We start from the raw sequence: 10,132 nt of genomic DNA on the forward strand, positions 1-10,132 counted from the left end.
AATGGTATGTTTATTTTACTTATAATAATTGGGTTCTCATACTTAAAACCCCAGTGCATTTTAAGACTAGATATAATTCGAAAAAGGAGATATCTGGTATATTTCTTTTAAGTCTAATTGTGTATTTTTCCATATCATCTGTGCGTGTGTGTGTGTGTGTGTGTGGTGTGTGTGTGTGTGTGTGTGTGTGAGAGAGAGAGAGAGAGAGAGAGAGAGAGAGAGAGAGAGAGAGAGAGGTCACTAAGCCCATTCTGATTTAAGGTCATATTCTCTGATAAGCAATGACTGAATTAGCAATTGGAAAGTTTTTGTATGCATCATTTGGCCTTTTGACAATGAATCTTATTTCTAAGTTTCTATGTTCTAACGCTTATGCATTCGTCCTTGATCCGTTACTAAATTATTTACAAGTATTTTAGTTCTATGAAAGCTGTTGTAATCAAATTCTTGGTATCCTTGCTTCATTGCATTTACATTAAAGATCCGACCATTGCATTTAATCTTCCCTCATCACTATTCACTTTCGTAAAATATATAAGAATATTACGTTTATCCGTTTAACCTACACATTTCATGGTGACTACAAAGGCAAACGAAATGACGGAATAGTATAAAATAAATTAAGCAATTCGGCTACAATTTTTTCTATGAAACTACCTTACAATCATTTCCTTATCTGTTGATTTACATTTGACGTAAATTTAAAACGAAACTTGAGGCAATACTACGTATCGCAAAAAAAATAGAAAAAAAAAGTATTCTCTGAAGAGTTCATATTGCCATGGCTACAGACAACAACAAATGCAGGTTTACGAACGTTATAATTACGCATGATTTCAAACAGACAATTTCTTACAATTTTTACATTTTATTGAGTAGTGGACCTACCCTATTTTTTTTTTAACCTTCTAATTTTCTGACAGGTACAGTTCATCTATTTACGTGCGCTCTCTCTCTTTTTATACACACACACACACACACACACACACACACACACACACACACACACACACATATATATATATATATAATATATATAATATATAATATATTATATATATATATGTATGGTATATCTAACAACGGGAGCATCGCCCCCATTATCCACATAGGTAAAGTTAAGCCAAGAGCAGAAGGCTTACTGGTAATACCTTGTCTGGTAACACATTCTCCCCCTCTCTCCCTCTCTCTCTCAGACACCAGTAATAGGCTCTCTCTCTCTCTCTCTCTCTCTCTCTCTCTCTCTCGCAACCTCCACTCCATTATCAAAGGTCACCAAATCAGAGTTGGAGATACAAAATTATACATTTATTCAAAGCAAAGTACTAATTGAATAATTCAGATTCTTACAGGATAATTAATAGAATGATAACTCATAATTCAAGTAACTTAGATAACCCTCGGTAAATAATAGTCTCAATCAGTAATAGTCAAACACCAATTATCTCCTCTCCAAAATATTATAATTCCCTCCATTAAAGGACACAGTCTTCCCTCACTAGGACGCTTAGTCCCCACCACTAGATCCGCCTGTTTAAAAGACAGGAGAACACACTAGTGAGCACACACATTGTAAAGACAAAGTCAAAAAGTAAAATGAAATAGAACATCTTTACCAAATGTCAAAAACAGAGTAAGCCACATCTTTGGCTAAAGCACAGTAACTCTTACCCATTGCAAATTAGAATATCACACACTTTTCACAAAACAAAAAACATTGCAGAGCCATACTGGCATTCTGCCTTTTCTCCCGGTAACTGTCTCCCTCGTTCTGGCTAATACATGCCATTAAGAACGGACATAGCTCGTACACGTACACATGAATTCACACTCTTCGTCAACGCCCTGAAACTACTTTCAACTGATTTCAAAGTCACCTTCTCTCGAACGCACATAACTACAGGTACATCAGCATTCTTAAGCTGTCGCCCGAACTTTCAGTCTCCAGGGAAGTTGAAAATGATGAATCTGTACATTCCTCCTTACTAGTTACACACACACACACACATAAATATATATATATATATATATATATATATATATATATATATATATATATATATATATATATGTATATGTATATTGTAACTCTGTTTAGGTATATGTGTGTGGTTATATGTAAACATGTATTATAAAATTAAGGTAGTTTAACTGATAAAGTATTTAAGAACAGACGAAGCAGTTAATTCATTGTCATATTGAAAAGAATTATGTTTTGAACGCATAACAAATGAATTGGAACAGCGACAGAACATTGGAAATAAGATGAAATAATAATATAGAATAACAAATTTTCTGAATATATATCTATCTATATATCTATATCTATATCTATATCTATATCTATATCTATATCATATATATATATATAATATATATATATATAGATATATATATGAATATATATATATATATATATATATCTATATATATATATTTATATATATATATATATATACTATATATATAATATATATTATATATAATTTCAGATTGTTAGTTAACTCAGTCGTTGCGCACAAAAAGAAATTGTCTAGAAATTAAAAACTTCTAAAGAAAGTAAAGGAAGACTCTTAAACCTGCAGTCAAAGTTACTAAAGATATTGAGAGCATAATAATAATAATAATAATAATAATAATAATAATAAAGAGGCCACAGAATCAACCATCTGATGTTCATGGACGACATCAAGCTGTATGGTAAGAGCATCATGGAAATAGATACCCTAATCCAGACTGTAAGGATTGTATCTGGGGACATCAGGATGGAGTTCGGAATAGAAAAATGCGCCTTAGTCAACGTACAAAAAGGCAAAGTAACGAGAACTGAAGGGATAAAGCTACCAAATGGGAGCAACATCAAACACATAGATGAGACAGGATACAAATACCTGGGAATAATGGAAGGAGGGGATATAAAACACCAAGAGATGAAGGACACGATCAGGAAAAAATATATACAGAGACTCAAGGCGATACTCAAGTCAAAACTCAACGCCGGAAATATGATAAAAGCCATAAACACATGGGCAGTGCCAGTAATCAGATACAGCGCAGGAATAGTGGAATGGACGAAGGCAGAACTCCGCAGCATAGATCAGAAAGAAACCAGGAAACATATGACAATACCACAAAGCACTGCACCCAAGAGCAAATACGGACAGACTATACATAACACGAAAGGAAGGAGGGAGAGGACTACTAAGTATAGAGGACTGCGTCAACATCGAGAACAGAGCACTGGGGCAATATCTGAAAACCAGTGAAGACGAGTGGCTAAAGAGTGCATGGGAAGAAGGACTAATAAAAGTGGACGAAGACCCAGAAATATACAGAGACAGGAGAATGACAGACAGAACAGAGGACTGGCACAACAAACCAATGCACGGACAATACATGATACAGACTAAAGAACTAGCCAGCGATGACACATGGCAATGGCTACAGAGGGAGAGCTAAGAAGGAAACTGAAGGAATGATAACAGCGGCACAAGATCAGGCCCTAAGAACCAGATATGTTCAAAGAACGATAGACGGAAATAACATCTCTCCCATATGTAGGAAGTGCAATACGAAAAATGAAACCATAAACCACATAGCAAGCGAATGCCCGGCACTTGCACAGAACCAGTACAAAAAGAGGCATGATTCAGTGGCAAAAGCCCTCCACTGGAGCCTGTGCAAGAAACATCAGCTACCTTGCAGTAATAAGTGGTACGAGCACCAACCTGAGGAGTGATAGAAAACGATCACGCAAAGATCCTCTGGGACTATGGTATCAGAACGGATAGGGTGATACGTGCAAACAGACCAGACGTGACGTTGATTGACAAAGTCAAGAAGAAAGTATCACTCATTGATGTCGCAATACCATGGGACACCAGAGTTGAAGAGAAAGAGAGGGAAAAAATGGATAAGTATCAAGATCTGAAAATAGAAACAAGAAGGATATGGGATATGCCAGTGGAAATCGTACCCATAATCATAGGAGCACTAGGCACGATCCCAAGATCCTTGAAAAGGAATCTAGAAAAACTAGAGGCTGAAGTAGCTCCAGGACTCATGCAGAAGAGTGTGATCCTAGAAACGGCACACATAGTAAGAAAAGTGATGGACTCCTAAGGAGGCAGGATGCAACCCGGAACCCCACACTATAAATACCACCCAGTCGAATTGGAGGACTGTGATAGAGCAAAAAAAAAGAAATAAATAAATAATAATAATAATCATAATAATAATAATAATAATAATGATAATAATGGAGAGAGAGAGAGAGAGAGAGAGAGAGAGAGAGAGAGAGAGAGAGATATTCCTAAATATAAATATTCCTAAAACAAACCAAACCAAGGATCCCATCCCACACCCCACCCAACAAAAAAAAAAAAAAAAAAAAGCTGCGGGAAAAAACCTACTGACTTCCACATGCCCGGTCAAGGTTATTCAATCATTTGATCACTATTTGAAGGTCAGAGAGAGAGAGAGACAGACAGAGAGAGCGAGAGAGACAGAGAAAGAGACAGAGACAGAGAGAGAAATCCGAGTCATCTGAACGCTAAAGGCGAAGAGAGACGGGAAAGAAAAATAAGGAAGTGGAAGGCAATAAAGGAAAATTTGCTGACACTCGGAAGTCCGGCCGCCCGCTTGCTACCTTTAGACTGAAAATGCTACCCAGCAGAAATGAAGCCGTAGCAACACTTTCCCAGCCCACAAACACTAGTTGTATGTATGCGTGTATGTAATGAATAAAAAAAAAGAACGAAATGCATCGAGCACGTATATTCACTCAATATTACCAACTCCCGGTAAGATCAATATAAACATGTTCATCTACATAAGGAAGTTAAAAGAAGAGTAAAATAATAAAATCACACACCTTCTCAACCCAGTTTTGTTCCCTTAATTACTGCAGTACACCTAATCATAAATCCACACAAACACACACAAAAGGATCACTGAATCACCGTATCCCAAGAGAGAGAGAGAGAGAGAGAGAGAGAGAGAGAGAGAGAGAGAGAGAGAGAAACAAAAAAGAACACTAACACATTTTCTCTTTCCCCTGTCCCAGCTATATTCGCGGTCTAAAACACTCGTTATCCAGTACTTATTACCACATCACCAATAAATTCTTATCCAAACCCCGTGACATATCTTAATAACTAACAATTCCACCTGGCACTGAGTTAGAAAAAAAATGGCATCCCCTACTGCTTGCTTGTCATCCGTCATCAGTCGAGATTGCCGATTTGCCTGATAAACCTACCCCTTGAAACATTTTAATTACCTAAAACCAGTGCCATTGAAGGCGTGTTTATTTACTTAATTAGTTAATTAATTAATTACGCTTAATTACGCCACCACTCTCCCCCCTCCCCTTTCCCTCCTACCATCAAATCTCAGATCAAAGACAAAAGAAAACCTATATCTTAAGTCACCACGTAGCATCTTTGCGTTACTTTCCCCTCGTGAATAGCTACAGTATAAATCAACTAAGGGTAAACAAAACTCATGATCTATGAAAAATACAACATTTATTCCCAAACTTAGCATAACAAAAAAGGAAATGAATTAAAGAAGTTAAGGACAGTCAAGTAAGTAAATGGAAAATTGAATCTCTTCTCATATTAAGTATCCCAGTTAAATGTCACAGTTTGCTATGACCGAAGTCATAGCTATCTGTCAAAAAATTCCCTTATTACGTGACCAGAATTAAATACAGCTGAGGAAAAACAATGGTCACTTCTTTCAGAAAATCATTAAAAACAAAAACAACTGCATACATGTAAAAAAAAAAAAAAGGGTATAAAATGTAAAAACCAAAAGCAAAACCAAAAAGGAGGTTAACTCATCTCCCAGTCACTTTACAGAATTACGGGATCCAGAAGTGCATATGGAAAATGTGACGCAGAAATCACATGACCTGATCCCGGGGCAGCTGCGCGTCCACGTGATAGTCACTCTGTTTATCTTCCTTTTTTTCTGCATGCTTCCTTGGCTCCTAGCGAGGTCTCTCGTTTACGCAACATGCTTGGTATGGGCTGACACCAACACTGTCGGAGCATCCATCCGCTTCGATTGACATACTTTCAATACTCCCTATAATATATACTAATTGTCCTATAGGAACTGTGCATATATATGCAATGTAAGCAGCATATTCTTTCGCTTGTGAACTTTGAGAATAAAATATCCTTCTGCTGCTACCACGAAAGAAACTTAATTAAGAAAAAAAACGTAATTAATTTGACAAACGCGTGAGAATGTAGGGCAGTAAGTCTTGGAAATTATGGACGGCCTTGTTGATCATATGGAGGGCTTGAGGTCAGAAAAAATAAAGAAAATAAAAAGATGACATACCACATAGATAACATTAAAGAAAAGAAAAACTGTAATCACCTCAAAGTACACATGATGTGCTAAAGTTACTAAGTTAGGACGACGTGTCCTGAAAACCTAGGGATAATACGTAATTGAATTTTATTGCTTGGGACCAACGTTTAATCCTTGTTTGGGTAATGGTATGTTTTTTTTACTTATAATAATTGGGTTCTCATACTTAAAACCTCAGTGCATTTTAACAGTAGATATAATTCGAAACAGGAGATATTGGTATATTTCTTTTAAGTCTAATTGTGGATTTTTCCATATCATCTGTGTGTGTGTGTGAGAGAGAGAGAGAGAGAGAGAGAGTCACTAATCAATCCCATTCTGAATTAAGGTCATATTCTCTGAGAAGCAAGGACTGAATTAGCAATTGGAAAGTTTTTGTATGCATCATTTGGCCTTTTGACAATGAATCTTATTTTTAAGTTTCTATGTTTTAACGCTTATGCATTCGTCCTTGATCCGTTACTAAATTATTTACAAGTATTTTAGTTCTCTAAAAGGTGTTGTCATAAAAGTCTTGGTATCCTTGCTTCATTGCATTTACATTAAAGATCCGACCATTGCATTTAATCTTCCCTCATCACTATTCACTTTCGTAAAATATATAAGAATATTACGTTTATCAGTTTAACCTACAAAATTTATGGTGACTACAAAGGCAAACGAAATGACGGGAATAGTATAAAGTAAATTAGGCAATTCGGCTCCAATTTTATCTATGAAATTACCTTACAAAAATCTTTCGTTCATTTCCTTATCGGTTGATCTACATTTGACGTAAATTTAAAACGAAACTTGAGGCAACACTACGTATCGCAAAAAAAATAGAAAAAAAAGTATTCTCTGAAGAGTTCATATTGCCACGGCTACAGACAACAACAAATGCAGGTTTACGAACGTTATAATTACGCATGATTTCAAACAGACAATTTCTTATAGTTTTTGCATTTTATTGAGTAGTGGAGTGACCGTGTTTTTTTTTTCTTTTTTTTTAACTTCCTAACTTTCTGACAAGTACAGTTCATCTATTTATGCTCTCTTTATTATAGATATATATATATATATATATATATATATATATATATATATATATATATATATTATACATATATTATTGTAACTCTGAGTAGGTATGTATATGTGTGTGGTATGTATGCATGTATTATAAAATTATGGGTAGCTTAACTGCTAAAGTATTTTAAGAACAGAGGAAACTGTTAATACATAATCATATTGAAAAGAATTTATGTTTGAACGCATAACAAATGAATTGGAACAGTGCCAGAACACTGGAAATAAGATGAAGTAATAACATAGAATAACAAGTCCTCTGAATATATATATATATATATATATATATATATATATATATATATATATATATACATATATATATATACTATATATATATATATATATATATATATATATATATATATATATATATATATTTCAGATTGTTAGTTGCCTCAGTCACTACGCACAAAAAGAATTGTCTAGAAAATTAAAATCTTCTAAAGAAAGTAAAGGAAGAATCCTAAACTTGCAGTCAAAGTCACTAAAGATATTAAGAGCATAATAATATTAATAGTAATAATAATAATAATGGAGAGAGAGAGAGAGAGAGAGAGACGAGACTGAGGAGAGAGGAGAGAGAGAGATATTCCTAAACCGACAGCCAAATTCACTAAAGATATTCGGAGCAAATAATAATAATAATAATAATAATAATAATAATAATAATAATAATAATAATAATAATAATAATGAGGAGAGAGAGAGAGAGAGAGAGAGAGAGAGAGAGAGAGAGAGAGAGAGAGAGAGAGAGGTGTATGAATCCATTGGAAAATAGAACTGCTTTTTTGCGAACATTCTTTGGGTGACAATTCACAGGAAGAAAAAAAGTCATGAAGCCGTTCATTTGCGTGATGACAATTTTCGTAGAACTAGATTGGAATATAAGCTCTCCTCAGTACAAATATTCGGAGGATATATTAGTTTGTTAACATTTATAGATCTATGTGCAAAACGTTTTCGCTAAATAATGCTTTCCTTGAATAAAGCTATGATTTATTTTGCGTAAATATTTGTTAAACATTTTGCTTGTTAATTTAAGCATAGCACTTTTTCCCCATTATTTGTATATCACTATAAAGCTTTGCTTGTATACTGTCAAAACACACTTTATATTTTCGTTCATAGATTCCTGTTTGCTTTGATGTTGGCTGGATGTTGTTTGATCTAATGATTAGCAGAAGTTCGATAAATAAGAATTCCAGTTTTTTTTCTTTTGCAAATAAAAGTTGATTAGCGAATTAGGAATTTCAACTGTTTCTCAGATTACAACAGGGGATATTGATCATAAAAACTAAATTTGAATATTATTTTATGGGTAGAGTTTCCTCTCTGTTGAAAATATGAGGACTTTCCTTAAATATATCTGGGTCTTCTTTTGTATAAGTATTCAAACACGGTACTTTATTAAATATTTTTAAATTTTCATAGATACACAATGTTTAATTTTTCTGGCTCTTAATATTTAACACACTATCTCTCATTACCAAAATATTTTCTTCATTTGCAAAAAGATGATTCAATCATGCAAATGCTGCAGTATTTTTGCAACTTAAACCAACGTGTAAAAGTTTTGCATTATTAATCTTATCGTCATTTAAGCAAATATCAGATAATGTTCTACTTAATTTGGTGACAATAAGAGAGCTGAAAGTTGCAACGCCCACAGTAAATACAACTGTGGTCATAGTTCTAATAATGATTATGACAAAACTGATAATGCAAATAATTCTCGGTTAGACTATAAAAAAACTATATATCGTTATTTACCTAGAAAAGTCTATTAATGAAGATGATGCAAATAATTCGCTTATATGACTTGAAATTAGAACAAAAAATCTTATCGTTATTTACATAACAAAATCTTCTGCGGAGTCGAATGTGATTTTCTCCTAAATAAACCTTAATGTATTGGAAGTGTTTTGAAGACGTTACAGTTTTCGAATACAAGGCTAACACCATAAAGTAACCAATCATTACGGCTCATCGATCAAACAGTAGTGGTGTTTAGTAAGGATTATTTTCTATCCCCACCTTTTTATCCACACTTCTCCGACAAAAAAGGGAGAAAACAGTTATTTACCATGAAAACGTAAGAGAGCCCCTTCGCTGATTGACGCGAGTGTCTGAAAGTAAGCGAGTGTTGCTTATTGTGAAGGTTTTCGGAAAGGTATTAGTACCGAAAGTTGGACAGGTGATGGCGGTGACCTTTGAGGTTTACCTTTAAAGTTTCCCGCCGATTTTGCACTGCATTTTTCACTCATAGCGACGAAGGTAGATTTTTCGCTTTCATATTCGATTTTAGAAATTTTAGAAAACGTTTTTATCTTAAGTGGGAGATTTGGTTCGTACAGTAAAAAGTAGTATAATTTGTAGACGTTAATTTTTCTTCCTAATTTAGCCATCTTTTTACATTTGTCATTCGTAAGAAAGTGCGATTTAATCCATACCGTGAGATATGATACGATGAATACATAATATTTTGTAAAATACCATCCAGAGAGAGCCAGATAGTAATTATGTAAAAAAAGTAAATTTCAAATATTAACCATAGTTACCAAGTAATGAGTAGGGTAACTGTACTGTTTAAGAGGAACCTCGCAGACCACGATAAGACCAGCATCGTGTTATAAGATTGGAGTGAATTGTTCAAGTTGACGTCTAAGGAGGACTA

Source organism: Macrobrachium nipponense, chromosome 39, assembly GCF_015104395.2.
Source record: "Macrobrachium nipponense isolate FS-2020 chromosome 39, ASM1510439v2, whole genome shotgun sequence".
Classification (NCBI taxonomy): Eukaryota; Metazoa; Arthropoda; class Malacostraca; order Decapoda; family Palaemonidae; genus Macrobrachium; species Macrobrachium nipponense.